Here is a 27,844-nt window from a genome sequence, read left to right on the forward strand (position 1 = left end):
GTATGAACAAAGCCTTTTTTTTTTAATGTACCAATGAGAACAAATTAAATTGTGATCTGCGTTAGAAAATCACAACTAACTTATCCATTTATTCATTCACTTAATAGACTTTTGTTAAAAGTCCACTATTTGGTAGTCACTGGACTAGGAAGTAGAAATGAGAAATGTAATTAAGATCTGGTCCCAGCCCTCAGGAAGTTTACAGTCTAGGAAAATAAACCAGGAATAAATAGAAATTACAATAGCATGTAATAAAGCTGGTAATAGGAGAAACCCAAGTAGATAACCCAGATGTGGAAGATCAAACAAAGACGTTCAGAAATGGTCAAAGTTAAGCTAAATTCCAGAGATTGAAAATAAGTTACACAGGAAGGAAAACGAGAAGACAGAAAGACATTCCAATGTTGTTGAATAGGCAGCATGAAAGAGAATAGGACACTTTTGGGGGACCATCGGTCCATAGTTCACAGAAAGTAAAGGGAAAGCCCAAAAGAAAGATCAAAATACAATGGCATTTTAAACTGACTTCTTTAACAATCAAACTAGTGAGTTGTTTTTTGTTTTTTGTTTTATAATAGGATGTATAGATGGAAATAGGAAAGGACAAAGGTTCTCTGTTTCATTACTTCCTTTATGATGTGTGAAAACAATGTTAAGGTGACTATGAAAAAACTTATTTACGAAAAAATTTGGGGGTTAACTGACTTCACATAATTTAAGTCCAAAATAGATATATCCCATATAGATTTAAATTCACAGGATTAAGGTAGACTGCATTGCACAGAATGAGGATAAAATAGTGACTAATACAGCAAAACCCTGTAAAAAGACAAAGCCTTCTTGGAAAAAAGAAATGATTTCCCAATATGTTTATGTTCAAAATAGGACATGGTTCTGAAAAAAAAAAGAGAAAATACTTTCACACAATGGAATACTGCATCAATGAGATTAAAGCTAACGTGATAATCTTCAATTCAGTTCAATTAAGGATATTGAGTACCTACTATGTGCTAAGCTTGTTAATAGGTTCTAGATCAGTCATAATTGATCAATAATGCAGTCAAGTCCTGAAACTGAAAAACTAACAAGAAAGATAGATTATTAGAAAGAACTGTCAGTAAGTACTCAGTATTACGAGTACTCCATAAGAATATAAGGCAAAAAAACACCACTTTTCTTATTCACAGCCATGTCCCTGGTACCTAAAATAGTGCCTGACACTGTGATTAAGTTAAATGTATAAATTATATCTCAATGAATGGTCTCTGGATATGAGGGCTTAAGCTCTGATTTCAATACAGCACTATGGCTATAGCCCTCTTAATCTTTTTCCATATCTTATTTTTGTTTGAGGCTGACAGAAATGGTACTCCTAACTATAAAATCCAAAGTTCTTAGATAAATCATATAGCCCCAAATTAATCCTCCGAACTGTAAATCACCCTCCGATGATTTCTTATTGCAATAAAGTAAAATCTCAATTCTTACCAAAGCCCACTTCATCTCAACATTCATCTGACATTTTCCCTACTATAGACACACTGGCTTACTTTCTGTTCCTCAAACACACCAGATGTGTTTTCATTTTAGGGTTTTTGCCCCTTTTTCTCTGCCTGGAATGCTCTTCCCCAGAACTTTTCATGGCTCACTCTTACAAAGTTCTCAGATTGAATGCCGTATCTTCAATGAGGTCTTCTCTGACCACTTTTTTTTAAATACAACATTCACCCATCAGTATTATTTTATGATGTCATTCTGCTTTATTGTCTCCATAGTACTTATTATTTGAAATTTTCTTTTTGTTTGTATTTCCTCCCATCCTCCACAACTAGACTGTTAGCTCCATAAAGAGAAGGAAATTATATTGTTTATCACTAAAGGAGTGCCTTAATATAGCAAGTACTCAGTGAATATTTGTTTACCGCATAAATGAATAAATTATCCAATGAGTCCCTCATTTAAATTTAGGGTAAAAAGTAGTAAACTACTTTTCCAAAGTTTAAAGTCATATATTATTATGAGTGAGCAATACATTATGAGTGACTACAATCCTTTTTAAGTGTGATTCATATAAGCAGATTTTAGTCAGCTGTTCATTTCCATGGAAAAGGTACAATTTTTTTTTTAAAGATTTTATTTATTTATTTGAGAGAGAGAGAATGAGAGACAGAGAGCACGAGAGGGAAGAGGGCAGAGGGAGAAGCAGACCCCCTGCCGAGCAGGGAGCCCGATGTGGGACTCGATCCCGGGACTCCAGGATCATGACCTGAGCCGAAGGCAGTCGCTTAACCAACTGAGCCACCCAGGCGCCCAAAGGTACAATTTAAATTAAGGAAATAGCATAGGGTAGCAACTAAAAATATGGGTGTTAGAGCCAGAAACCCCTAGATTCAAAACTCACCCTCTTACTATATGTGAGTTCTTGGGCCAATTTACAGGAGTTTGTGAATCACAGTCTCCTCATCCGTAAGATACAGACAGTAATTCTTACTTTCCTGGAATCATGAGGTCCAATGGGGTAATGAATGTGTACTTAACATTGTGTATGATACATAGTGAAAGCTCAAGAAATGTTAGCTTTTATTATTAGCCTCATTATTTTTAGGAAAAAGTTAAAAAGTGAAGTGATATATTGTGAAAAGTGTGAAATTAACCCCTGAATTGAAACATTTTAATTGAATCTTGGAAGTTAGATATTTGACAACACAGGATTTTTGTTATATTTTCCCTGTGTTAATATTTCTTTAATTGTTAAGAAACCACTTGCCTGCTTCATGTCTCAGCTTTTATATTTGCCCACACTGCACAGTGACTGCCAAAGCTTCTTTTGTGCAAAAGTAAAATCATATTTCAATTTATTTTTCATTTTATGAGCAAAGACTATAATCCCAAAATTTCTCTAGTATTTCTACAGTGCCCTCTCATATCTTAAGTCTCTGTTAAAAGTTTCCCAACATGTTTTGCAGCTATTTATCAAGTTGAAGTAATTTTTTTAAAGACTTTATTTATTTATTTGAGAAATGAGCAGGGGAGGGGCAGAGGGAGAAGCAGACTCCCCACTGAGCAGGGAGTCTGATGCAGGGCTGGATTCAGGGACTTCGGGATCATGACCTAACTGAAGGTAGATATTAACCGACTGAGCCACCCAGGCACCCCAGGAGTTTAAGTAATTTTTGCTGATGTAATTATTCTCTTTATTTAGCAAATCTGAGGCTCATCCAGGGTGCACGCAGCGTGTTAACTTAAACTTGGTGGGGAATGGCTACTCTACATCTTCAGAAAACAATCAGTGAGGCAGAGTTAGTTCTATAACTTGCATATAATATTGTTTTCATCTTAACTCCCAGTTTTTTCTTTCATCTGGTACAGTCCTAAGATGCCCACACCAGGACATAGGTAGCATTTAACAAACAGAATGCAAAACTTCTTTTGTCCCTCACTAGGTTAATACTGTATTCTCTTTGAAAAACAGAATCCACCTTATATTCTCCTGTAGAGTAAGAATATTTCTGTTTTTGCAGAAATCTGTAATGTTTTTTCACCCTTGAAGCCTGTATATGGAAAACCAACCAGAGCAGGATTTTGATGTTGTTCTTGTCGTTGTTGTTCGATTTGTATGTTATACATTTTTTTTTTTTTTAAATCCACAATCAGCTGGAGTTCTAGAGATCTGAATTATGTGCTAACTACTCTGGTTAATTAGAGTGCTATTTAATTTTTGTAATTCAGCCGGAGCCTGAATAGTGCAAAATCCATTTGACCTGTGTCTTACAGTTATCCATTTGCCACAAGTCTCAGACCTTTTTAATGATGAACTGCTCTGACTGGTAATCACCTTTGGGCCTCCTGTTCTTTCTTTTTACAAATTAAAAAGAAGCCTGAAAAAAACACCCTGGTGCAAGGTGCACAGGCAATACGGTGAGGTTACAAGAGTAGAAAACTAACAGCATTCCTGAATACTGATTACTAAAAATGTAGTGAAACCATCTCCAATCTTCCTCCCCACTATTTGACAAAGCAGCACATTGAGCTAAGCAGAGATTAGCAGGAAACAAGCTGGAGAAGATGTGGGTCACGCCCTATACGGGATGTTGTTTATGAAGGAGAGGGGGCTGAATAATCAGACTGCAGTTTTAAAAGATTCTAGGTATAGAGTCAATTACAAGGGGTGGCTATTAAAGAGATACAAATTATAAGCTAGCTTATTGTATTCCAAGCAAGAAAGGATAGTGAGTGGGATATAGAGGGGCACCAGGGTGGTGCAGTCGGTTATGCATCCTCCTCTTGGTTTCAGCTCAGGTCATGATCTCAGGGTCCTGGGATCGTGTCCTCTGTCAAGCACCTTTCTCAGTGTGGAGTCTGCTTAAGATTCTCTTCTCCCTCTGCCCACCCCCCCCCCGCTCTCATTCTCTCTCTCTCAAAAAAAATTAAAAAAAAAATGGTGCTATTAGAGACTTATTCATTTAAACACTATTTATTGTGCAGCTACCATGTGTTAGACCCTATTTTAGATGTTAGGAAAAGCATTTTAAATACAAATGACAAGACTGCTGCTCTAGTAAAGGTTACTTTTTAGTTGGAGGGAGCTGAGAGGAAGAATGAATAAATAAATAATAGACAAAAGAAGTCAGGTTACTGTAGGTAATGGGATTCAGGGGGAGTTAGAGGGGATTTCAGATTGGGAGATTAAGAAAGAAGTATTCTCTGAAGAGAGGACATCAAAAAAGCATTGACTGATTTAGAAAAAGCAGTCACAAAGTATAATAAGCAGAAACAAGCTTGTTCAAGGGAAAGAGAGGTGGTATGTCTGGAGTAGAACGGGAGAGAGGAGAATAAAAGCTGATGAATTCAGAGAAATAGGACTTCTTAAGCTGAATAAGAGATGGGATGTTAAGTAAAGTCTTTTATAAAAGAAAACAGCATGACTGAAATTAAGATTTTTTTAAAAATTTATTTATTTATTTGACAGAGAGAGACACAGTGAGAGAAGGAACACAAGCAGGGGGAGTGGGGGAGAGAGAAGCAGGCTCCCTGCTGAGCAGGGAGCCCGATGCAGGGCTCGATCCCAGGACCCTGGGATCATGACCTGAGCTGAAGGCGGACGCTTAACGACTGAGCCACCCAGGCACCCCTGAAATTAAGATTTTTAACAGATCATTCTGGCTCCTGAGTAGGTCATGGATTATAGAGGTCAAAAAGAGATAGAGTTAGATCAGTTCATAAATTTTTACTCTAGCACAAGTTACAGTGATGAATCCAAGGTGAGAATAAGTAGAGATGGAGAACAGAGGCAAGACTTGGGAGATTTTGGAGGTAATGTTGACAGCCCCTACTGATAAACCGAATATGGAGCTTGGCCAAAAGAAACAAATCAAAGAAAAATTTTAGATCTTGGGCTCCAGCAATTAGGTGGATGTGGTGCCATTTATGAGACAGAGAATCTCAGAGAAGAGCAAGTTCAAAGAGGATGTTAATCTGTTACAGCATCCATGGGGTAAATCAGATTAGAAGTTATGGGCATGAAGTTTGGAATATGTTCAACAAGAGGGAGCTATTAGGAAATAGGTTGTGTTTTGAAGCATGAAATTAGATGATTGTATAGATAGAAAGGGCCAAGGTTGGAGCCTTTTGTGGTCAAAAAGAATAGCAGACATCTGGAAGAGTGAGAAGGAGAATCCAGGGGTTGGAGGAAAACCAGAGTGTGTCATGAGAGTCAAAAGCAGAAAGAAGTTCAAGAAGCAGAGAGGGGCGTCCAATTTGAGAAATGCTGCTAAAGGTTCAGATGAGGTAAGAGGGAGAAAAGTGGGTGAGTTCCAAGATTTATGTTGAAGGAATATTCAATCACAGAACTTGATTCGATGTGGTACCTAGATCAAGAGCGGACCATAGCCCTTCCCCATGCCACTGTCACCTCCTTCCTATCTCCCTGCCTCCCTCATACTTTTGCTCTATAATTTCACAAAAACAATCAACAAAGATGTAACCATTCCATTTTGCTATCCTTTCCATGCCTCTACTTTTTATATTGTATTTCTTATATATCTCTACTTTTTTACTTTTTCACATTGTTGCCAGAGCTAACTTCCTAAAACACAGGTTGGATTCTCCCTTCAAAAATCTTCAGCAGCACTCCCTTGTCTGGAATTTAATTAAAAAATCTACCTTCAAACCATGGCTTTAATGTATCTGACCCATCAAATGGTCTCTGATTGCCCCTGCAGAATTATTCTTTCTTCTGTTCTTTCCATAGTACAGTGTTTGTACCTATACATAGAACTTTTCAAATTTGACCTTGGGGTGTTTATATTTCTGAATGAATGAGTGAAATACCTTAAGAGGAATTACTAAAAATTTGGATTGAGGCAACAACAACAAAACAACAGTAGCAGAAACACCAGCTCAAAGATAATCATTAATATTTGAGTATTTACTATGTGCCAGGTACAACAGCACTTAAAATGGATCACTTTAATGTTTCTTCACTTTTGGGGGCAAGTACTAGTATTATTCTAATGTTACAGATGAGGAACTTGAGGCAGAGAAAGATAAGTCACATGTCTAATATCAAATGGCAATCATGTAAGAGTATATGCACATAGAGTAGGATCTGAAGTTTATCTTCTTCCCAAGTTTACGGGGTCTTCCCCATCATAATGCATAGAAATGATCACTGGACTAAGAACCAAAAAGCCTCATTTCAGAAAGACAAGAGTCATTTAACTTCACTACCATAAATTTCTGGTTAGGGGATTAATCTTTAGTTTCCCAATCAATCAAAAGCTATACCTCTAGTGTGTATTCTAGAGCGTATGCATGTGGGTGGGGGATAGGGGGGCTTCTTCAACTTGTCATGACCCACATAAACGTTTATTTGAGGTCTGCTTATGAGGATGGTTCATTTAATTACTAGGATCCAACCTACATGTGTGCCCAGGGCATGGTGAATGAGCCTAAAGCTGGCAGCCTGAAAATGGGGACAAAATAAAAGCCACCAGACCATGGAGCAACTAGAGAAAGAATTTAGGGAACATTTGCCTTAAGGAATCCTTAACACAGCATAGTATGAAAAGCTGCTGGGTTTGGCCAATTTCCTATTGCTCAATGAAAGGAGATTTCATTTCTAATTATGGGTGAGCTATTTTTGTCCTATTCCCCTACAGGGTCACTACTTCCAATACTTACAGGTGAGATTAAGACTGATGGGTGCTACTTTAAGCTATACTAAAGAGAGACGCTGAAATAAGCAAGTGAGTGCATCCTTTGGTAAGTTCACAGGTGGTGAATTGTAGTAAAAGGAATTAAGCTCCAGGCCAAATTAAGTCCTATAAACACAGCTTTATAATCATTTCTATGGCTGCAAAACCTAGTTCTGTTAGCACAAGAATCTTTAGTTTCTAGAGAAATTTTGTTTGAATGCCTCTGAATTAGGTTACCATTCAAGGAAGAGCTATTACAGCTTGTCTGTTTTCATAAAAACATTTAGACTTGTATTTCCCTTTCCTTGGTCTGGGTGTTCATCACCTCATACCTAAGTTACAACAGTCTTTGAACTAGGCTTTTTGATAATCATTCCTAGATCTATCCCACTCTGCAAGCTTTAACCAATCAATAATTTCTAAAATATCACTTGTACCATGTCAATCATTATCCTCTGTTGCTTAAGAATCTAAAATGTCTCGCTGCTGTCCACTGAGTAAACTCCATATAATTCAACTTGGCATTCAACCGGCCCCACCCTATATATTCATTCTGAAAGTAAATCCCCTCAGTTCTGCTGATTCCAAATTCCTCTTCATCACATAGACATACATAGCCTTTCCTTGTACTTATTCTTTCTCAATCCATACTTTTTGTTTTTCAATGTCTAGCACAAAATCACTTCCTTAATGAACTTCTTGCAGATAACTTCCTACTCCTTTATTTAGCTATCTATTAATTCAACACCTGTTTTCAAAGCAGCCCAGAATACATGTTTCTAACAACCTTAACTAATTGCCTTACAATTGCACTCGATTTTTTTCCAGTACATGTATTGTCTTCTCAATTAAATAATAAATTCCATGAGGGAACAACATGGATTTTCATTGTTGTTGTTGTTGTTACATGCTTCCCTACATCCTAACGTGGTGTTAGGCAAGCAGAAGGACCTTAATAAGAATGTGTTAGAGGAAGTGAAACATTTTCTACACGGCAGAGTGGAAAGTGCACCAGATTAAGAAGCTGTAAAACAGGCTCTGGTCTGGACTCTAAGTAGCAGTTATCAACTGTATGGTGTTGAGCAAATCACTTAACTCCTCTAAGACCCAGTTTACAAATCTGCAATCTAAGGGTAATAATAGTATTTTCCTTGCCTATTACAAAAGCATAATGTGAAGAAGGAATTAAATAATATAAGAGTGTTTTCTTTTCCAAAAAAGACATTTCCATATTTTAATATATTTTCACATACAGTGTGGAAACCTATCTTCCTCCATCATGGAGATATTTTTAATGTTAATTTTTAGTTGGCTGATACAGTGAGCAAGTGCAAACAAATGATGGAAAACAGTATGAAAAGTGAATTATAGTATGACCAAACAAAAGACTATAGGCAATAGTTTATAGTAGTTTTATTCATAATATCTCAAAGCTGAAAATAAACCAAACATCTACCAACAGGTTAATCATAAGCAACTTGTAGCATATTCATCCAATGAAGAACTACTAGTAGTAAAACAAGAATGAGTTAGGAGGAATGAATCACAAAACTATCATACCAAGCAGAAGATGCCAGACCCCCCAAAAATACATGTTGTATGCTTCCATTTAGATAAAATTCTAGAAAGAACAAATTTAACTAGACTGTCAGATGAGCAGATTGGTAGTACTTTGTACCAATGGTGGAAGTAGAGATTGACTGGGATGGGGCATGAGCACCTTTTTGAAGTGACTGAAACATTCTATACCTTCATTGTCATGGTGATACCATGGGTGTATACACTTGTCAAAAGTCATTGATAAATGTCTTAAATAGGTGCATTTCATTGTATGTAGATTTTACCTTAATAAAATTTTAAAATCTGCATTTGAAATTGATGTGTGACTTCACTATACTTCCTGCAGAGAGACAGAGATTGATAGGATTATTAAGCTCCACACTGCGTGTGGAGCCCAATGTGGGGCTTGAACTCATGATCCTGAGATCAAGACCTGAGCTCAGATCAAGGGTCAGACGTTTAACCGAATGAGCTACTTAGATGCTCCAATTGACATGAGTATTAAATATAACCTTATTTTACAAATGGGAGAAAGAATGAATTACTGCCTCTTTTGAGCAGCACTGAGGATTTTAGCCAATATCACTACTTTGGCAGCAAAGAAAGCACAATGCAATGGAATTTGTTCATGGGTCTTTGAGATCTTATACATCTGCCAAAATTAGATACATTACTTTCTTTCTTATTGGTGATCTAAAATTCCCCTTTTCAGGATTAAAAGAGGAATATTATTTCATGTAAAAAAGGAGTATCTAAGGTCAGATTTCAATAGTCCACAAAATGACCAACCACCACACTGCAGAATTTACATTTCTAGACTCTCAAAAAATCAGCAAAAGCTGATAACTGTACAGCTCTGTACTCTCCAATTATCTCCTTTCAGAGCCAGAACACACAAACAGTTTTTTTTGCATTTAATTAAGTATTGCAATTCCAGATTATCTTTGATTAATGAAGAGCAATACAGCGTATAGCTAGAATTATGTGATTATTTCACAATTGATCTTTAATTATTCCATCTGATAATAATTTCACTAATTTTTCATAATGTTCTCATCTAGCTTCTTATAAATGAGCTATAACAATTAATAATTTTCATTAATTTTCCTTGAAAATGATGTGAAGTTTTAGATAGAACTCTTAACCTTCAAAAACTGTTTTTAAATTTTTAATTAAAGGATAAGCTGAACTATCATATGGAAAAACTATTTCTTCATATACAGCTAGTCAAGTAAACACTCATTTCCTCTTTTTGTTAAGTTTGGCAGTTGCTACTTGAGTGATTTGTACTAAATCATCTGTTTTTTATTCTCTCCTTCCTGCAATTTTCATAACTTGGATTTCAGTTTCAGACAATTTGACCCTTCCTATATGACTTGGGCCAGTTTATTTAGCCCCTCTAAATTACTTCAACAGACCATCAGGTGGGAAGTTAGAGCTTTCATTGGGAATGAGGTGGTGTTTTAAGACATGGGATTGTATGAGGTCACCTAGGATGAGTGTATAGAGGGAAAGACCAAGGTCAGAATGTTTAGGCACTCCCAGTCAAGCAGAGCAGGAAGATTAGAAGGAGCAGACTGTGGGGTTAGAGGTAAAACCAAAGAATGTCATGAGAGGCAAGGAAGGAAGAGGCTCAAGAAGAAGCCTACAATGTACTAAATACCCATAACATTCATTATTCCATTTGACCCTCACACAGCCCTCTGAAGTACATTGTCAACCACATTTTAAAAAATGAGGAAAAGAAATCATACCAAGGTCATCCAGCCAATGAGGGCAGAGCTAAGACCTCAACCCATAGCTATCTGATTTAGAAGCCATTATTACACCATGCTAATGAAATCATGTGTTCATAACATTCATCTTAATGCCTGATTCATAGTATGCGTTCATTAAATGCAGACTTTCTATTGCTTATTCACTGTTATAAACACATTAAGCTCTTCCCACTGCCATCTCTTGCTATATAGATTGAGACTGTGTGTACCACTCTGACATGGCTTAGGCAGGGAACAATAAAGTGACCTGGAGACCATCTGACAACAGAATCTGATCTTCTAGCAGTTGGGATTTTTGGAGACTGTTTGAACTCCTGGAGCTCATGAAAGGACATAGCAGCACTAATGACTATTGAAGAACCTATAGTTTTGTGCTGAGAATTTCATCCTAATTATATTTTGAGGGTATGACTGCCAAGTTGTTGGAAAATATATTGCCATTAATTAATGTATAGAAACCCATGCATTGCTTCCAAATACATGTAACGTAAAATATTTAAAGTAAAAATAGCTGCCATTTATTAAGAATATCTAATGCTGGGGCATCTGAGTGGCTCAGTCAGTTAAGCGTCTGCCTTTTGCGTGGGTCATGGTTTCAGGGTCCTGGGATCAAGAAACCCTCCTCGCGCCCCCCCCCCCCAACATTTGGCTCCCTGCTCAGCGGGGAGTCTGCTTCTCCCTCTGCCCCTCCCCTCACTCATGCTCTAAGAAAAAAAAAAAAAAAGGATATCAAACGTGCCAGGCACTGTATTGAATATTCAATGCACATTCCTCAACACTGTGAGATAAAGCATCACTAACCCCATTTTCTACATGAGAAAACTGAGATTTCAAGAGTTTGAGTAACTTGCTGATGGTCACAACTTGGGAATGGCAAAACAGGACTGAAACTCTGAAACTTACTTCAGATTTAATTCTATGCAGTATGTCCAAAATTGAATATTTGGTTAAGAAGAAATAGATTGGCTTATTGGGCATTGAAAGTTCTTGTAGATTAAGTGAATTTTCCCAAGTAGTTAATATAATACTTCAGGGAACCAAATTTTAAAATTGCTAATTGTTGGGAAATAGAACTCCTTCTAAAATTGTTGCATGCCTTTCTGCAATCTTTAATACGGAACACTAGATAAGGGTTTATATTTTCTTAATAGCATAAACCATTCATTATAATCATCAGTCATGGTACTATTTCACAGGTGTGAGACTCAGTGGGTTGCAGAGTTAAATGAATGACACCCCAATACCAAGAATTTATTTTCTTCAAAAGATCCTTTAGTGGTAGCTATCTTTATTTAGGACATTTGCATGTTTCTTTAAAAAAATAGAAAAAAAAGGTATTCACATATCAGACCTCTGGAAAGACATAACACAACCAACTCTGTACAAACTATATTAGGGAATCAAAACTCAAAATATCAATCTCCCAAGCAATTTCCTCCTCCTCTAGAAAAATATCTTGCTTCACGGTGCTCTACTTTTCCTTTTTCTTGTCAACAAGAGTCAGAATGTAATAAAAGATCTTGCATTAGCAACACAAGGAATAAAATCCTTTTCTTATAAGTCTACACCTACAGGTCTTTCTGACTGACTCATAGTGAACCCACTGATGGGGAAGGAGTGTCAAAAATCCAGCACCACTGGGGCACCCGGGTGGTCAGTTGGTTAAGCGTCTGCCCTCGGCTCAGGTCATGATCTCATGGTTCTGGAATCAAGCCCCACTTCAGGGAGTCTGCTTCTCCTTCTTCCTCCGCCCCTCCTCACCCCCGACTTGTGCTCTCCTTCTCTCTCTTAAAAAAAAAAAAAAAATCCAGCACCATTAAAGAAGAGTTTTAAAGAGAGGATACTTCAAAATTTGCAAATTGTTTATAACTACAAGGTGATAACACAGAGCTAGACTGTAAGTTCAAAATTAAAAAAAAAAAGACTCTTGACTATTCAAAGAGATTAGGGTATAAAAAACATAATCATTTGACCTTTAAAGTTACAATGGGCTTCAACAGTCTTTTAATACAGTACTTCAATATTCTGATTAAGATCAGATCGAGTGAATAGCAATATCAATACCTATAAAGAAGGTTAAAAAAAAAGTACAGGACACCATCTCTTCTCCCTCACAGTAAACTACTTTGTGTGACAGCAGATTAGTTTTATGACCATTTTGAAAAGATCATTCATTGAATGTACCAAAAGATCAATGAATTGGCCAGAAAAGTATATTCTTACTTTGTTAAATGTTTGGCATATTCGAAAGCTCCGGGATAATGGTAATTCCCAATTACTTCTCATTTTTATAGAAATCTAGGGTTTATGGAAGATTACCTGAGGTTCAATTTGACTAGTTTAAAATAAAATAGATAGGTTTAATCTGTTCAAAAAATTTAAAAAATAAAATTGCTCAACTGTTGGTTTTATTCAGGTCTTTCCTCTGAAATACCCATTAAGCGTTTTTTGGCTGTATACGTTGTTGGTTTATTTCTACTGGTTGTATTTAGCTTTCTGTCATGTCTCACTTAAAAGAAACAAAGTTACAGGAACACAATGTTTTTATACACATATCCTTCTTTCCTCTCCCCACCTCTTCCTTCCTTGCTCTCTCTCTCTCCACTTTTTGTTCCTCTTATTTTCTCCTTCTTTGTTTCTCTCACCTACTGAGAGTCAATTACATACCAGGCACCCTGCCTGGGCTTGCTCAAAGAAACAATTAAAATTAATTTCCTTAGAGGGGTACTCTATGATTTTCCTTCAGGTTTAGACTACATGCTTTGGAATGTATTTAAACTACGTATTTTATGTTATATGCCAAAAGTTCTAACTTGTATGCTCTGCTATAACATAGCTTAGCTTTCCAGCGCAGTAAAATGAATGACTTAATGTCATTCTCAATTAATCCTTCCCATCATCTGTCCTGATTAGCACAAAGTTAGATTAGGTGAAAACAATGATTCATACTCTCAGAAGCTATGGCAGAAAGCAAGACCTGACTGATCCTTTTAATAAGTGCCCCAATGCCTGCTCCCACTGCAAAGCTGTCAGTGATGGACATGTCTCTAATGCAGCACCCCAGGGCCCTAAGGGGGCATGGAGATGTATACCCATGCGGCCTATTAAAGAGCTATCCATCCTATCTTCTCTTTCCTTGTAGCTAGCATTCTCCTCTGCTCTTCAGACTGGCAAGCTCTTTGCTTCTCCATGGCTGCTTCTGTTACCTGTGGCTTCTCTTGTCTATTGCTCTTTAGCTTTCTCCATTTTGTGGTCTTTTTCTTACTTCTCCCATGACTCTCAACTTTCTGGTTGAGCAACTTGATTTTCATAGTAGCTGAAAGGTGCCTTCATGCTTTCCTCTTCGTCATGTAAGCAATAGCATTTTACTTCTAACAGCTGGATATTTGGACCTCTGACCTATTGGTTCATCCATCAGGAAGCCATGTCAGACAATGATAAAGAACTCAGTCTATGGAATCAGATTAAATCTTCACTCTACCATCTGTAGCTGGATGACCTAGGATGAGTTGCTTAATATCTCAGAGGCTTAGTTTTTTATTTGAGAAATGGGAATAGAAATAACAGTACCTATTTCACACAGTTACCATGTTGATTAAATGAAATATCACCTAAAGCATTTTAAATGGTGACATGATAAGGACTCAATCAGTCTTAACTATTTAAAAAGCTATGTTGTATGTTGCTCAAGATTTGTGACCCCCTTTTTATCTGTGCAAGGAATTATTTTAAAAAGACAACCTTTTGTAGGTTTGATTTCCTGATGATGTCTGATATCACATTTTCAGATACTCTCAATATCTATTATAACGATACCCAACGATACACAATCAAAATGATTTTTGATAGCATGTGTTATTTTTAATCTGTAGATGCCCTTGAAGAACAATGAGCTTTCACATACACATACACTTGTTTGTTGTTCTAGGTCAGCAGACACTCCCTTTTTACTTTCAGTTAGAATGGGCACATGCATCTGTAAAAATAATAAGTGGGTTGATATAATAAGAAAGAGATCCATTCAGATTAATCTTTAGAAGCACAGTGAATTTCATTTTTTCTTTCCTGTGCCAAAAAAACCTTTCATCTGTCATTTATTAATATTGAAGAATTTGATCACAACTTACACTTGGTACAGATGAATGCTAATAAAAAACATACAATCCTTTATAAGTGCTAAAAATGAACTAAGGGCAAAGACATACCAGGAAAAGAAAGCAGCATGGGGGTAATTCTGTTAAGAGCGGCTTAAAAGCCTGTATTGTACTACTGCCATGTAAGAAGGGAGAGGCTGCTGCCAAACACATTGCTGAAATGAGAATTGTTTAAACTACAAAAAGCACGACAGCTCCATGTGAATATCTTAAAGTCCCAAGGACACTTACAAAGGAGAACCAGGTGGTGAAACATTGGAGAGGCAAAAATTACAGCCATAGCTTGACACCAGTTACCTTGTTTCAAAACCTGAGATTTTCTTCTGCATCCAGATTAATGCAAAAATTTAAAAAACAGAAGGTTAAGAATGTTTTGTTGGTTACTATGCCTCTTTCTTCCCTGATTATCTTTTTGGTGCCTTGCATCAGAATAACCTCTGCAATGGAATAATTCATATTTCCAAGATTCCAAATAAATAAATATTACAAAATCGGGATCTTCATATGACTGGGTCTAGCCTTGTTCAGTTTCAAGATGTTCCTCAGGTTTTTCTAACAGGCACCTCTGTGAAGAGTCACTGGTCTAATCAAATCAATTATACAGATGAAGTAAATAAAGGACTAGAAAATTGGGGCAAGGAGAATTAAAATTCTTTGGTCATCTACATACTATATGGAGACCCAAAATGGAGTAATGATTAAACGCACAGGAGCAAGTCCCACTGCCACAAATTACTCCCTTTGTTTGCTTGGTAAAGTTAAACTTTTTCTCCCTTAGTTTTCCCATCTGAGCGGGGCGGGGGTGGTGGTATAATATTAGCAGGTAAAGTTGTTATGACAATTAACTGAGTTAGGACATATCAAGTGCAAAAAACAGAATCTACCAAAGAGAGAGTACTCAATACACAACAGCTGAGTTTATTAGGTGACAACTCTTTCCTATGATTTTACATGTTATATTGTTTAATCCTCATGTAACCCGATTATAGGGCCATATTATTCCCATTTAGACTCAGAAATGTTAAATATAGGGCCATATTATTCCCATTTAGACCAAAGACCACCCATCAGTGAGCAATTGTGTAGCCATTTAAAACTATTTTTGCATAACTCTAAAAAGCCAATCCCATGACACAACGGTCAGTTACCTCCTGGATCCCGGGAAAAGTACAATAAATTTAAATTTTTTCGGCAATTGAAGACATGAAAATGAACCAAAGCCTTTAAAAAGTTACAGTGTAAACTACCTTTTCTGCAAATTGGAATGATCCATTTCATACATTTGCATTCTGTTTTTAAAGTAATAATACTGAAATGAATGTATCTGAAAGGACTGTACTCTCTTGGGCATATATAAATGTCCATGGCATGAACTGCATGTGTAACTGTGATTGTTTTGGAGAAGAAAAAGGGGAGAAAAAAACCCCACAGGTGTAAAGAAGTGTTACTATCTGCCTTTAGGTAAAATTCTGTAAGATTATTTTGAGCTTCCAATGGACCCTGGTTTCTGAATGTACTTAGAAAATTGCCAGACCACCTGTCACCCATCCAAACTAGAATGGACCATGATGGCTGGTGAAGCTTTGTTCCTTTGCATCAGTGCTACTTGACTAGGTTTCCACCATGTTACTTTCTTCTTACCCATCAAAAACTCCAAAGGCAATAGTCTACAGGTGAAACAGTGTTAGAATTTTATCAAAAGAAAGTAAAGACTAGTAGTGCATGAAATTCTCAAATCCAAACTGGAGTCCAAAGGAAGAGTTCATCCAGTAGAAACAAGCCACCCATGCAAACCATCTGTAGAATAACCACACAACAGACCCAGTGGTGATTTCATAGTGCCAATAAAACAAGCCTAGAAGCCTCCCAAGGAGACAAACGTCTTTAAAAAATATCTTCTACCACTTAGCATATGGATCTGTGATTGCTGCCCAAACAAAAGGATAAAGCAAGGTAGGACAGAGCTGTAACTGAAAAATATTATTTCTTCTTGCTTTTGTTATAATAAAGAGATGCTTGCCTTTTCAATTCTTTTTCCTTTTCAGAGCTCCCAGAAAGAGGGCCAGTCTTTCTGACCAATGTTGGGGTTTAATACCATTCTCTCTGGTGCTCAGGGGGACGGGATTTATTAAGAAGATGCAGCTTTTGATTTTCCTATCATTTTAAATTTCAGCAGCTTGAAATCTTCTCCTGCTGAAGGAGATAAGAGGCCAATAGAGGAGCTGGCAAATATTTTCATTTAAGTCTCTTCTCATTCTCTCTACTCTACAACTCGATACCAAGGCAGCTTTCCCTCTGCTCTTTGCATGGGGCTTTGGAATTGTGAAACCAGAAGGTCTAGTCTGCAGGACAGAGAAGCATCATGCATTACCCTGCCATGCACCCTGTGGCTGATGGGGTAGAGGAAATCACAAGTTTGGAAGGGCATTTGACTGGAACCTCCTTGGCTAGAGGAACTGAAAAGAAGGGATGCCTCACTGGCAGAAAATAACAATGTCATTATGTTCTTACCCTTCTTCCAGGCCCCACCCTTTGTTTTTTTTCCTTCTCTTTAAAGAAAGAAAAAATGCATATACAATATTTGAGAAAAAAGGCAAGGCGAGGAAAAGAAAATTTACTTCTCCCTAATCTCAAATGCAACAAAAGACAATGTGTTCAGAAGTGCAAAATCTTTGTTTGAATGACCTCATCTAGTCTTGCCAAATGCTACCCAATGAATCACAATTAACTGGGTGCCTAATTAACTCCAGTGAAAAAAATCAGGCATCATATGTTGAATAATTCAGAATCCACAGGAAATACTCAGAAGGGAACCCATTTTTAAAAGGATACATTTTTACTTAGGTGTAATGTTAAAAATTTACTTAAAATTTTGAACAAATAAACTGATATTAAGAGTAAAATGTGGCTCTGTCACCAGAAGCAGCAGGAAAGCAGAACTCAAGCAGTGTGATATTACAGGTAAGTAAGCAATAGGGAAAATAGGCAGTGTATTACAACCTTCAGCCAACAGGGAGTATTCCATCAAATGGAGGTCTTTACTAGAGGGTCAGGATCAGTATAGGATCCAGGATCAGGAATAATACAGATTACTCTACTTAAGTGACCCCATCAGTCAGCAGATAGGTGTTCAAAGTGACAGGATATTTTAGGGAGAAGAGGGACACAGAACAAGTAGATCTCACCATTCCTTCCTTTACAGGAGATCACAACCTGGTTCCTGTAAGACTTCTGAGATAATAAGAAAATGAAACAAATATATACAACCAGGTGTGAAATTATATTAGACACTATAAACGTGTTCCTGGTATTAAAAGTGAAGGAAAAATCAGTGAGGTCTACAGTTCTTAGGGAAGACCCAACAGAAGAAGAAATTGAGAAGAACCTGGAAGTTCTGACAGCATATCTTTGAGGAAAAGTTGGGGCAAAGATTTTCACATAAGAGAAAGTTCGTGAGCAAAGACATTTAAGTGGGAATGAGCAAGTTATGAGTAGGATGAGGGAAAACAGGCAGAAGAAAAGTACGTGGCACACAGCAAGAATTCTGAAATATTAGGATAAGCCAGTTGATCAGACAGTTGGAATAAAGTTGTGTAATTTGGACTTTATCCAGTGGGTTCTCTGAAGCCATTTAATAATATTAGTAGTAGTATTATTACTGATAACTTTTTATTTATTGAGTAATCCTTAAAACATAGTAGGCACTGTCTAAGCATTTTATATGCATTACTTCCTAAAAATTTCCCAACAACTTATATGGCAGGAAACATTATTGTTTCCATATTAATATGAATTACTAAAAAGTCAAAGAATTTCAGAAATTTATCCAGATCCACGCTGGAGGATCAAAGATGTTTCACCTCACAACTTAAGAGAGGAGAAAGATGAAATCTAGTGTTTTCCACGTCAGCGGTAATTCCTGAGTGCATATTAGATGCTACTGTTCTTAAGGTTACATATGAGAGACATGTTATCTGCTTTCTCAGAGTAGGGGTATGTCATAATTCATGCTAGTTAAGACCATGCTAGTTGTTTTACTTATGATAACTCATCAAACACTGCAGACCCCTGCAAGTAGATCCCTCCCCAACACACATAATTCAATAATTAAATTAATACACAGAAAAGCTAGATACCCTGTATGTTCATGTACATGGCAGAGCTCAGAGTCATATCCAAATCAATCTCTTTCCTAAACCAGGGGTTGGCAAACTATAGCCATGCAAGCTAAATATGGCCCACAGCCTGCATGTGTATGGCTCATGAGGGAAGAATGATTTTTTAAATTTTTATTTTTTTAAGATTTTATTTATTTATTTGAGAGAGAGAGAGCAAGCATAAGCAGGGGGAGAGCAGGCAGAAGGAGAAGCAGACTCCCCTCTGAGCAAGGAGCCCAATGCAGGGCTCGATTACAGGACCCTGAGATCATGACCTGAGCCAAAGAGAGATGCTTAACTGACTGAGCCACCCAGGTGCCCCAATTTTTACATTTTTTAAATGGTCAAAAAAAATCAAAAGAAGAATATCTCATGAGACATGAAAATTATTTGAAATTCTAATTACTGTGTCCATAAATAGAATTTTACTGGAACACTATGCACATTTGTTTAGGTGGTGTCTACGGCTGCTTTCGTACAATAGCAGAGTTGAGTAGTTGCGACAGAGACTATCTGGCCTGCAGAGCCTAAAATATCTACTATCTGTTCTATACAGATCAATTTTTCTGACCCTGTCCTGAATCATGATCTTTCTACTCTGTCTCTTTGCCTTTCAGTGTGTTATTCTATCCCTAAAATGTACACATCTGACAGAGCAAACAAGAACACCACAAAAAATAGGGGACATCTCTCCATCATTTTTGATTTCAGACTTGTAGGAACTGGCATGTTGAAAGCTATTTATTTTCTCCCAGGCTGTAGAACTAAAATGCGAATGCAGAGTGGCAGAAAAAAATATGTGCTACAGGAGTATTTTATGAAGATTTTTCTGGGAGAAAAAAGTAAAGTGGATCTGAGACAAGAAGACAACTTGGAAGATACTTTCAGTGATTCAGGCATCAGGTGTCGAAGTCTCAAGCTGCTGGGATATTTGTGGAATGATCATTATACTCCAAACCTGAGTCATGAAGCCAACTGCTTCTCTAGAAGGATATTTGAGAAAAATAAAAATAAGTGGCCTGTTATTGTAAGTGTTCATCACATATTTGCCTACCCAGTTTTCAAACAACTGGCCACTTACAAAGATATTTTAACCAGAATATGTCAGTTCTTCAGCTATTTACATTAAGCTGAACATTAAGAGGACCATTCTCTGAAATTCTTCAACTTCATGTACTACATCTCTTACGATAAACTTGACTCATAACTACGCACTACAAAACTCTTCATTCAAGTAGTTTATTCCTTGGTGTTTAGAGACAACCTCTGCCGAGATTTCAGTTATTAGTAATGTGGAGACATTGGATAAATTTATCAGTTTTATATCCACTGTGTCTCATGTTCTCAAAAATTAAGGCAGAGATTGGAAAAAGTGTGTATCTCACTGTTACATGGGAATCAAAAAGCAAGGTTTGACATCTCAGGCACTAATTACCAACTGGCAGTCATAGAGTGTCAGACTATAGCCCACGACCTTTTATAGGCAGCAACTCCTAAGAACAACGGCAACAAAGTGTTTAAAGAAAAACACTGCTGCCTGGTATTTGAGGATCTGATTCTGAAAAATCTGTTTGTTTGAGCTAATGTGTCACACTGTCAAGTTTGTGCCAACCATAAAGGTGATATGCCAAAATGACAATCAGTTTACTAAGGTAAAAATAAATAGGTTTTCCCCTAAACTGCAGTTTGCTTAACCTCATTTTAAGAATAAACCACCTAAAGCAGACAGGGAAACTTTGGGCATCATCAGTGGTCCACATTTGAGCACCACTATCTAAAAAATCACACACCAAAAGCTTTTAAGAAGGTGCTCTGTAGTGCTTTTTTCATTAGGGTCAGTCTGTCTGGTAATTACCGCCTGAGAGTTTTGGGACTGTAGTCTCACTTTCTTTCTGTGCTAGGGAAAGCCAAGGGAACTGCCCCATACCCAACCCCACCTTCTGGTTCTAAGTGAAGTTTTTCTGGTGTCAGTTTATGCCCCAGTATCTTTGTGGGTTTGAGAGCCCAAATGTTCTTCCCTATCAGGAGGTCATCACTTTTCATTTCAAGACTTCTATTGAGCAGAGTCAAAAGAGCAACCTCCTTAGAGGTTGACAGGAAGAAGTGAAAGGGATTTCAGAAGAAAGCGACCATGGGTCTTGCATTTGTTTGAAAAGGGCCAGGGATAAAATGTTAGGCATCATCAAACAAATACACTTTAACAGGACTTTGCCATCTTCCCCACTTACACTTGGGGGCAGATTGAAAGGGATTGGGAAGTCATCTTTACCTAGATTTATGCACAGATTGAATAAGTAATATTTCCTATATGTAGATAGGATACTTTGTCAAATATTTACAGATGCTATGATTAATAAAACAGAATCTCATTTAAAACATTCATAATTTTTGCCTTTATATATGTTTTAAATAAACAGTAACTAATGAAGTACAACCAGAAGAATTTGAAGGTCTGAGATAAGTTTTGGTATTTTAAAAAGATACTCATGTCAAAAACCTTGGGAATAATGTGCCTGAGACTTTAGAAAAAACATCCAAAAGATCGGAGGAAAAAAAAATATATTATTCCATGGTTAGTGATGCAAAGAGCATATGGAATTTATCTTCTAAACTAGTTAAGTTTCTACAGTGGATTATTAACCAGATGGTCTCAGAAAAGAGATGATCAGTGTGAACCAGCATAAATTTACTACAAACAAACAAATCTAAATTTCCTTAACAAAAGGGTTACTACATTGATTGGCCAAAAAAGTACTGTAGATATTCTTTATCTAGATTTCAATAAAACAGATGACAAAGACTCCCATGATATTCTTGTGGGCAAAAAGAAAATATGGACTAGATAATAATATGGGGTTATCAGTTGGAACACTTGGCAAATGACAGAAACCTATCGCCAACTGGCTAAAGCTAAAGAGTTCATGTTATGGCTTATGCAACAGAAAAATCTAGACCTGGCTTTGAATCTAGAACAGCTGGGTGAGGGTTTGGTCTCTTTCTCTTTATCTCTTGGCTCCACTTTCATATGTCACTTGAATGCTTAGCTAGGCCCTCTCCATATGGTGATTCCCAGCAATTCCAATCTTAAGTCCTCCCAGTTTCAATTTCAGCAAGAATCTCTCTTCCCAGCAATTCCACAAAAGGTCAAGAATTTAATCTCACTAGAATGACTTAGATTATGTGCCCAATTCTGTAGCCAGCAGTAGTCAATATTCTCATTGATCAAGTTAGGTCATATGACACTCTGTGAACCAGGGATAGACTGAGTTCAACATTTGTATCAAATTTATATGAAGTGATAATGGCAGAAGAACATTTCCTCAAGAAAAATGTATTTCCAGAGGAAGGAGAAATGGATATTAGAAAGCACAAACAACATATGTCTATACTTATGGTTAGGTATTGAAAGATTTTGTACATGTATCAGTGTATCAACTTAAGAGAAGTCTTTGATGCATACCTTGGGGCTTTATATTTGGTATTGCTCTCTAATGAAGTCACTGAATAAATGCTTATGAATTTCTCAGCTGATACAAAAGTTTACTTAAGATGTTGGACACCTTAATTATGATTCAAAAATGACCTTGACATGTTAGACCCATGGGCTAAAACCAAGATGATGGAATTTTACATTTATAAGTGTAAGGTTTTGTGTTGATGTTCAAAAATCAATTATTTAAGTAGAAGGTACAGAAAGTTGATGTGATAAAAGTTGATTTGAAAACAAAACAAAATAAAACGCAAGTTACCACAAGCTCAAACTGAGCCAGCTAAAGCAACCTTTTGGCTGCAGTATTATGTAGTATTCAGATCAAGGTCAGTAATAGTTTCTCTTTTTGTGCAGGTCCTATCAGATCCAAAATTTACATAGAATGCTGGATATTCCATTTTGATTTGGGGTGATCTCCTTTACATGCTTAACACAGTTCACAATTATGTATTTTTGTTGTACTTTGATTAATGTTTACCTCCCTCTTCTTTAAATTTTCTTGAGGGCAAGGTCCAGTGATATGTATGTGTGGGGGTTGTGTCTCCCCACTGGATCACCATATGGTAGCATCCATAAATATGTTTTCTAGGAAAAAAACAAACTTGAAAGTATCCCGAAGAAGATGAGGAAAGTGGAAGATAATTTGGGAACTCTCTCATGAAAAAAAAAAGATAAAGGAACAGACATGCTCAGCTTGGAGAAGGATACTGAAATATTATGGTACCTGTGTTTAAATTTTTGAAAGGCCTGTGGATGAGCAACTGGCGTGCACAGAATAATGCCCCCTCTTTTTCTTTAACCATTCAAATTGAACTTAGATGAACATCTCTTCAGATTATTGTACAAGGAGTTTCAATTGGGTAGGAGGAGAGATGACTAGCTTGTAAGGTTCCTTGCAATTTTGATAGGATAAGATAATCTAATTCTGCAAATACTACCAAACTCCTAGGAACCTCATTCAGTGTCTTGTCCAGTCATGTCAAATCAGTACCATTCTTGGGAGACAGGATTATACTGAGCCACACAAAAGTCAGAAACTCTTCTCTGACTATGCCAAAGATTTTAAATTATGGCAGGTTTGCCTGCAGTGATATGTGACAGAGACTCACTCTCTTAATTATGCAGAATTGAGGCAATCACAACTTGGGTCTATATGGAAAAGAAGCATCAGGCTGATACACAGCACATACAAGTCAAATTCCTGCTTCATTTTTCTTCCTCTTTCCCTTCCTTCCCAAGAATAGAGTTTTGAAACACATTTTGAAATAAAAGAGCTATTGTCTGGCAATTGGAGAACTTTTTATGAATCTATAGATTTTTTATTTTTTTATAATTTTTTCATTATGTTATGTTAGTCACCATACAGTACATCATTAGTTTTTGATGTAGCATTCCATGATTCATTGTTTGCATATAACACCCAGTGCTCCATGAATCTATATATTTTTTAAAATTGCATATGGCTTCAAGTAATTATTTATATAACTAGTTTTATATTTGCATATGGACTGAAGTATATATAAGTATATATGTAAATTTCAATTTTAAATTATTTATGTTGTGGGCACCTGGGTGGCTCAGTCAGTTAAGCATCTGCCTTTGGCTCAGGTCATGATCCCAGGGTCCTAGAATCGAGTCCCGCATCAGGCTCCCTGCTCAGCAGGGAGCCTGCTTCTCCCTCTGCCTCTGCTGTTCCCCCTGCTTGTGCTCTCTCACTCTGTCAAATAAATGAATAAAATCTTTTTAAAAAGATAAATTATTTATATTGTGAACAGAACTAGACTTTGGTATGTTCTATATATTCTAAAGAAGACAACCGATCTTTCATTCAAATTTCTCTCCCATTTGAAGGGCTACATCCTCTCTTCTTTAAAAATCTAGATTAGATCCCTCCTACTCAAGTCAAAACCCACCATATTTAGGGTTCTTATCCAGTTTTACTGTCTCATATTTCTACTTTTTTGACAACATAAATCCAGTTTCCTGGGTAGCAATATGTGCCCAACACTGTGCTATAACTGTAACTGATGATAGGAATTTCCATTTGACTGTAAGCAATGACAGGCAACTGGTGCGCTGTCCTCCTGTGTAAAGCCATGAAGAGCCCAACACAGACCTGAGCACATAATGATTGTTTAATCCTTAAAATCACACTAGCTTTTGGGGAAAAAAAAATGATCCTCTTTTCCTGATAATTTTCATCATTTCTTCAAATGCATCTGTGAGAACCCCTGGGGTTTCAAGTCAGTGCTTAGATTTTTTAAAAAGTGTTTTTACAAAGGAATTCATCTATAATCAAAGCAGCAATAATGAGTCAACCTGGGAAACATGATAATTTCTCCTAAGGGTTAAATTGTTTCAAATCAGAAGTCAAAATTATATTTATACTAATGACAACCTTAAAAATGTAACACAGCATCCAGTTTTTGCATAAAAATTACACATTTTAAATACCAAAAACTTGATGTGAATTTTACACTCTGTTTATGTTAAACCAAAAAAGTGAACTTAAAAGTAATCATGTAAATTGAATGATAATAAGAGTTCCTTTATATTTTTAGACTACTTCAAATGAATAATTTAAAAGGCATCAAGCAAAATATTTTATTAACATAAAGTTAATGGTATATTTTTATAGTACCTGATTTTCAAAAATTTGCACTAAGACATTATCATAATCAGCTCATGTCAGTTGTGTGCCATTTTACATACACTATTTTTGAATAAAGTTAATGCACTCATTGGCACAGAAGATCAGTTTAAATCTCATTCCTGAACTATCACTGCTAGCCTTATTAAAATACTTTTAATTTGCCAACTTCTATGTAAATCTGAGGTGAAGATGGCTTTACTCGTTGAAATGTAATTTCTATCAGCAGTATTTCTGACTGTAAAACAAGGTCACATAAAAAAATTGAGTCGTTTTGTTAAAATAGGAGGGAAATCATAAGAGTTGCCAGGTTACCCACCATGAAATGGAGCAGAAAGTATTTTTACTCAGAAATTACATCATGATACAAATAAAACTTTATGGCGGTTACTCTCCTATAAATTAGATATTTATTCCTTTCCCATTAACGTGCTTTTTCTCAATATGTTGGATTGAATTGTAATATAAATCTGTAAATTACATGTGCCAAGGAAAATTGGCCTATCTTCAAATTTGAATTTTCATATATAACAATTTTATATATTATATTTTTGATATAAATAGGCAATTATTCAGTAATTTCTCTTTTATATATTAAGAAGAGTGGAATACATAGCTTTTGACACTGCAAACTATTCTGCCCTCCTAATTGACATCTGGCATATAATACTAAAATTTTACTGATCTTATAGCAGGAGATAAAGATACTTAAGTTACAAAGTCAGTTTGGAATGTAATTTATGACATCAGTCCCTTTCTCTTTAAATTAGTTAGCTTGGCAAGTTTCACCATCCAACAATTCATTTCCTAAATGTATCTCACATTCTGCATATTTCACTGGACAAGCATCAGGTCCATTTGAGTATCCCAGTGAAAAAGGACTGTCCTACTGGAGAATTCAAAACATTCTTGGGGTCAACTGGTACCTCAGTTATTTATATATACATATATATATATATATATATATATATATATACATATTTTTTTTGCTTTCTTTTTTGTCTTATATCCAGAGTGCTAGAATAAGTGTCATATCCCATCCTTGATTTACCACAGCAAGTCTCAATGGTATTTTGTATCTGAATCAAAGGCCTAAACTAGTCCTTTAGAAGCTTTTAAATAAATAAACAGACTTGGAGAAAGGATATATTTTTTTTAATTGCTCCTGAAAATTTCCTTCAAGTCCTATTGGTTGCCCACGAACAAAGAGCAATTTTTTCTATTTCTCTTGATGTTTTAAACTTTCTGTTTTCTTAGCTTCTAGTGTTTTTATTTATTTTTTTTTTTTTCTCCTCCAGTGTATGTGTTTTAGTCTAATGGTGCTTTTGAGTGCCCAGGTACTGCTGTGATAAGTGGCACAGAAATACTTATGTAGAAAGATAGATTACTCTGGACTGGCTTCCATTCTTCTTTTTCCAAACAAAACTTCTAGTGATGGGGAAAAAAATGTCACTAGTTTATAAAAATCAATGGTGTTTTTGTCTGCATAAGGAGTAAAGGATTATGTCAAAAGGAGTGATATAATCAATACCCGAGTCCTAAAAGATGGAGTCTTTTCTTTAGAAGATAAACATTTTTTTAAAAAATGCCTCAGAAGCATGGTATGTCTTTGGGAATTTCACCTACGTAGGTTGTAAGAGATTGGGTCCTTTTTCTCTAGGTTTGGAGCTAAGCTTCCAAGGAATTAAAAGTGAATACATTTCTCAAACACTATACAAATAATACATAGAAAGCAGTAAATGGAATATAGGAACATAACCAGTGGATGAGTGACTGAAGACTCAGGGCTGTAGCAACAAACGTGGCATGTTTAATTACCCTTATCAAAAGACATGGAACTTAGATAATATACTATGCAAAATTGCTGTAACATTTGAAAATAGTCTGAATTAAAAATTCCAATTGATGGGGTGCCTGGGTGGCTCAGTTGGTTAAGCAACTGCCTTCGGCTCAGGTCATGATCCTGGAGTCTCAGGATCGAGTCCCGCATGGGGCTCCCTGCTTAGCAGGGAGTCTGCTTCTCCCTCTGACTCTCCCACCTCTCATGTGCTCTCTCTCTCTCTCTCATTCTCTCTCTCTCAAATAAATAAAATCTTTAAAAAAAAATTCCAATTGATGATGTGTCAAAATAAAATCTAAAACACTGATGAGGGTGAATACGGCGTCCCGGGAGCTTTCCTTCAGTACTTCAATGTGTTTATAATCACCCAGTAAACATTTGAAGCCCCAACATATTCAAATGATTAATTTAAAAAAAGAAACAAAGCCAGGGGGATGTAGTATGTGCAGTCCAGTAACCTACTTCAAAGACTCCATGACAAGGGAACACTTTGTGATGGAAATTCTTTTCCTCCGGGATTTCCCATTGCCACTCGATATTCAAGGTGCTTTTCTCATATTTTTCCTGGCATAGTACATAGTACAGCTTTCTCTTCTAAGAGACCAGACAATTGTTGAAGAAAGAGAAGAGATGATAGAAATCATTACAGAGTTTTAGTTTTGCAGGAACCATGTCACCTTGGGAAGCAAATGCTATGTCTATGCTTTGGCGATCCACATAGTAGTAAGTTGCTTTGCATAATTTTGTAGGCTTTGAACCAAAGAGGAGCATTTTAATTAATTTCAGGTTCTATCTTGCTCATTCCTATTAACCACAGACTATTTATGAAACTGCTTAAAAACCAGCTTATCCCAGGAACACATCAAGTCTTCCCAGCTGGATTTTAACTTGACCCCTGATTCTCAAGCTTACCTCCAAAACTCTCTGTGTGTTTTGTCACTTCATTATTATGCTGATGTATTCAGACCTTGTGACAGTTGTTTATTACCTATCCTTACTCTTCTATTAGACTATGAGCT

The sequence above is a fragment of the Neomonachus schauinslandi genome, chromosome 7 (assembly GCF_002201575.2).
Source record: "Neomonachus schauinslandi chromosome 7, ASM220157v2, whole genome shotgun sequence".
In the NCBI taxonomy this organism is placed as follows: Eukaryota; Metazoa; Chordata; class Mammalia; order Carnivora; family Phocidae; genus Neomonachus; species Neomonachus schauinslandi.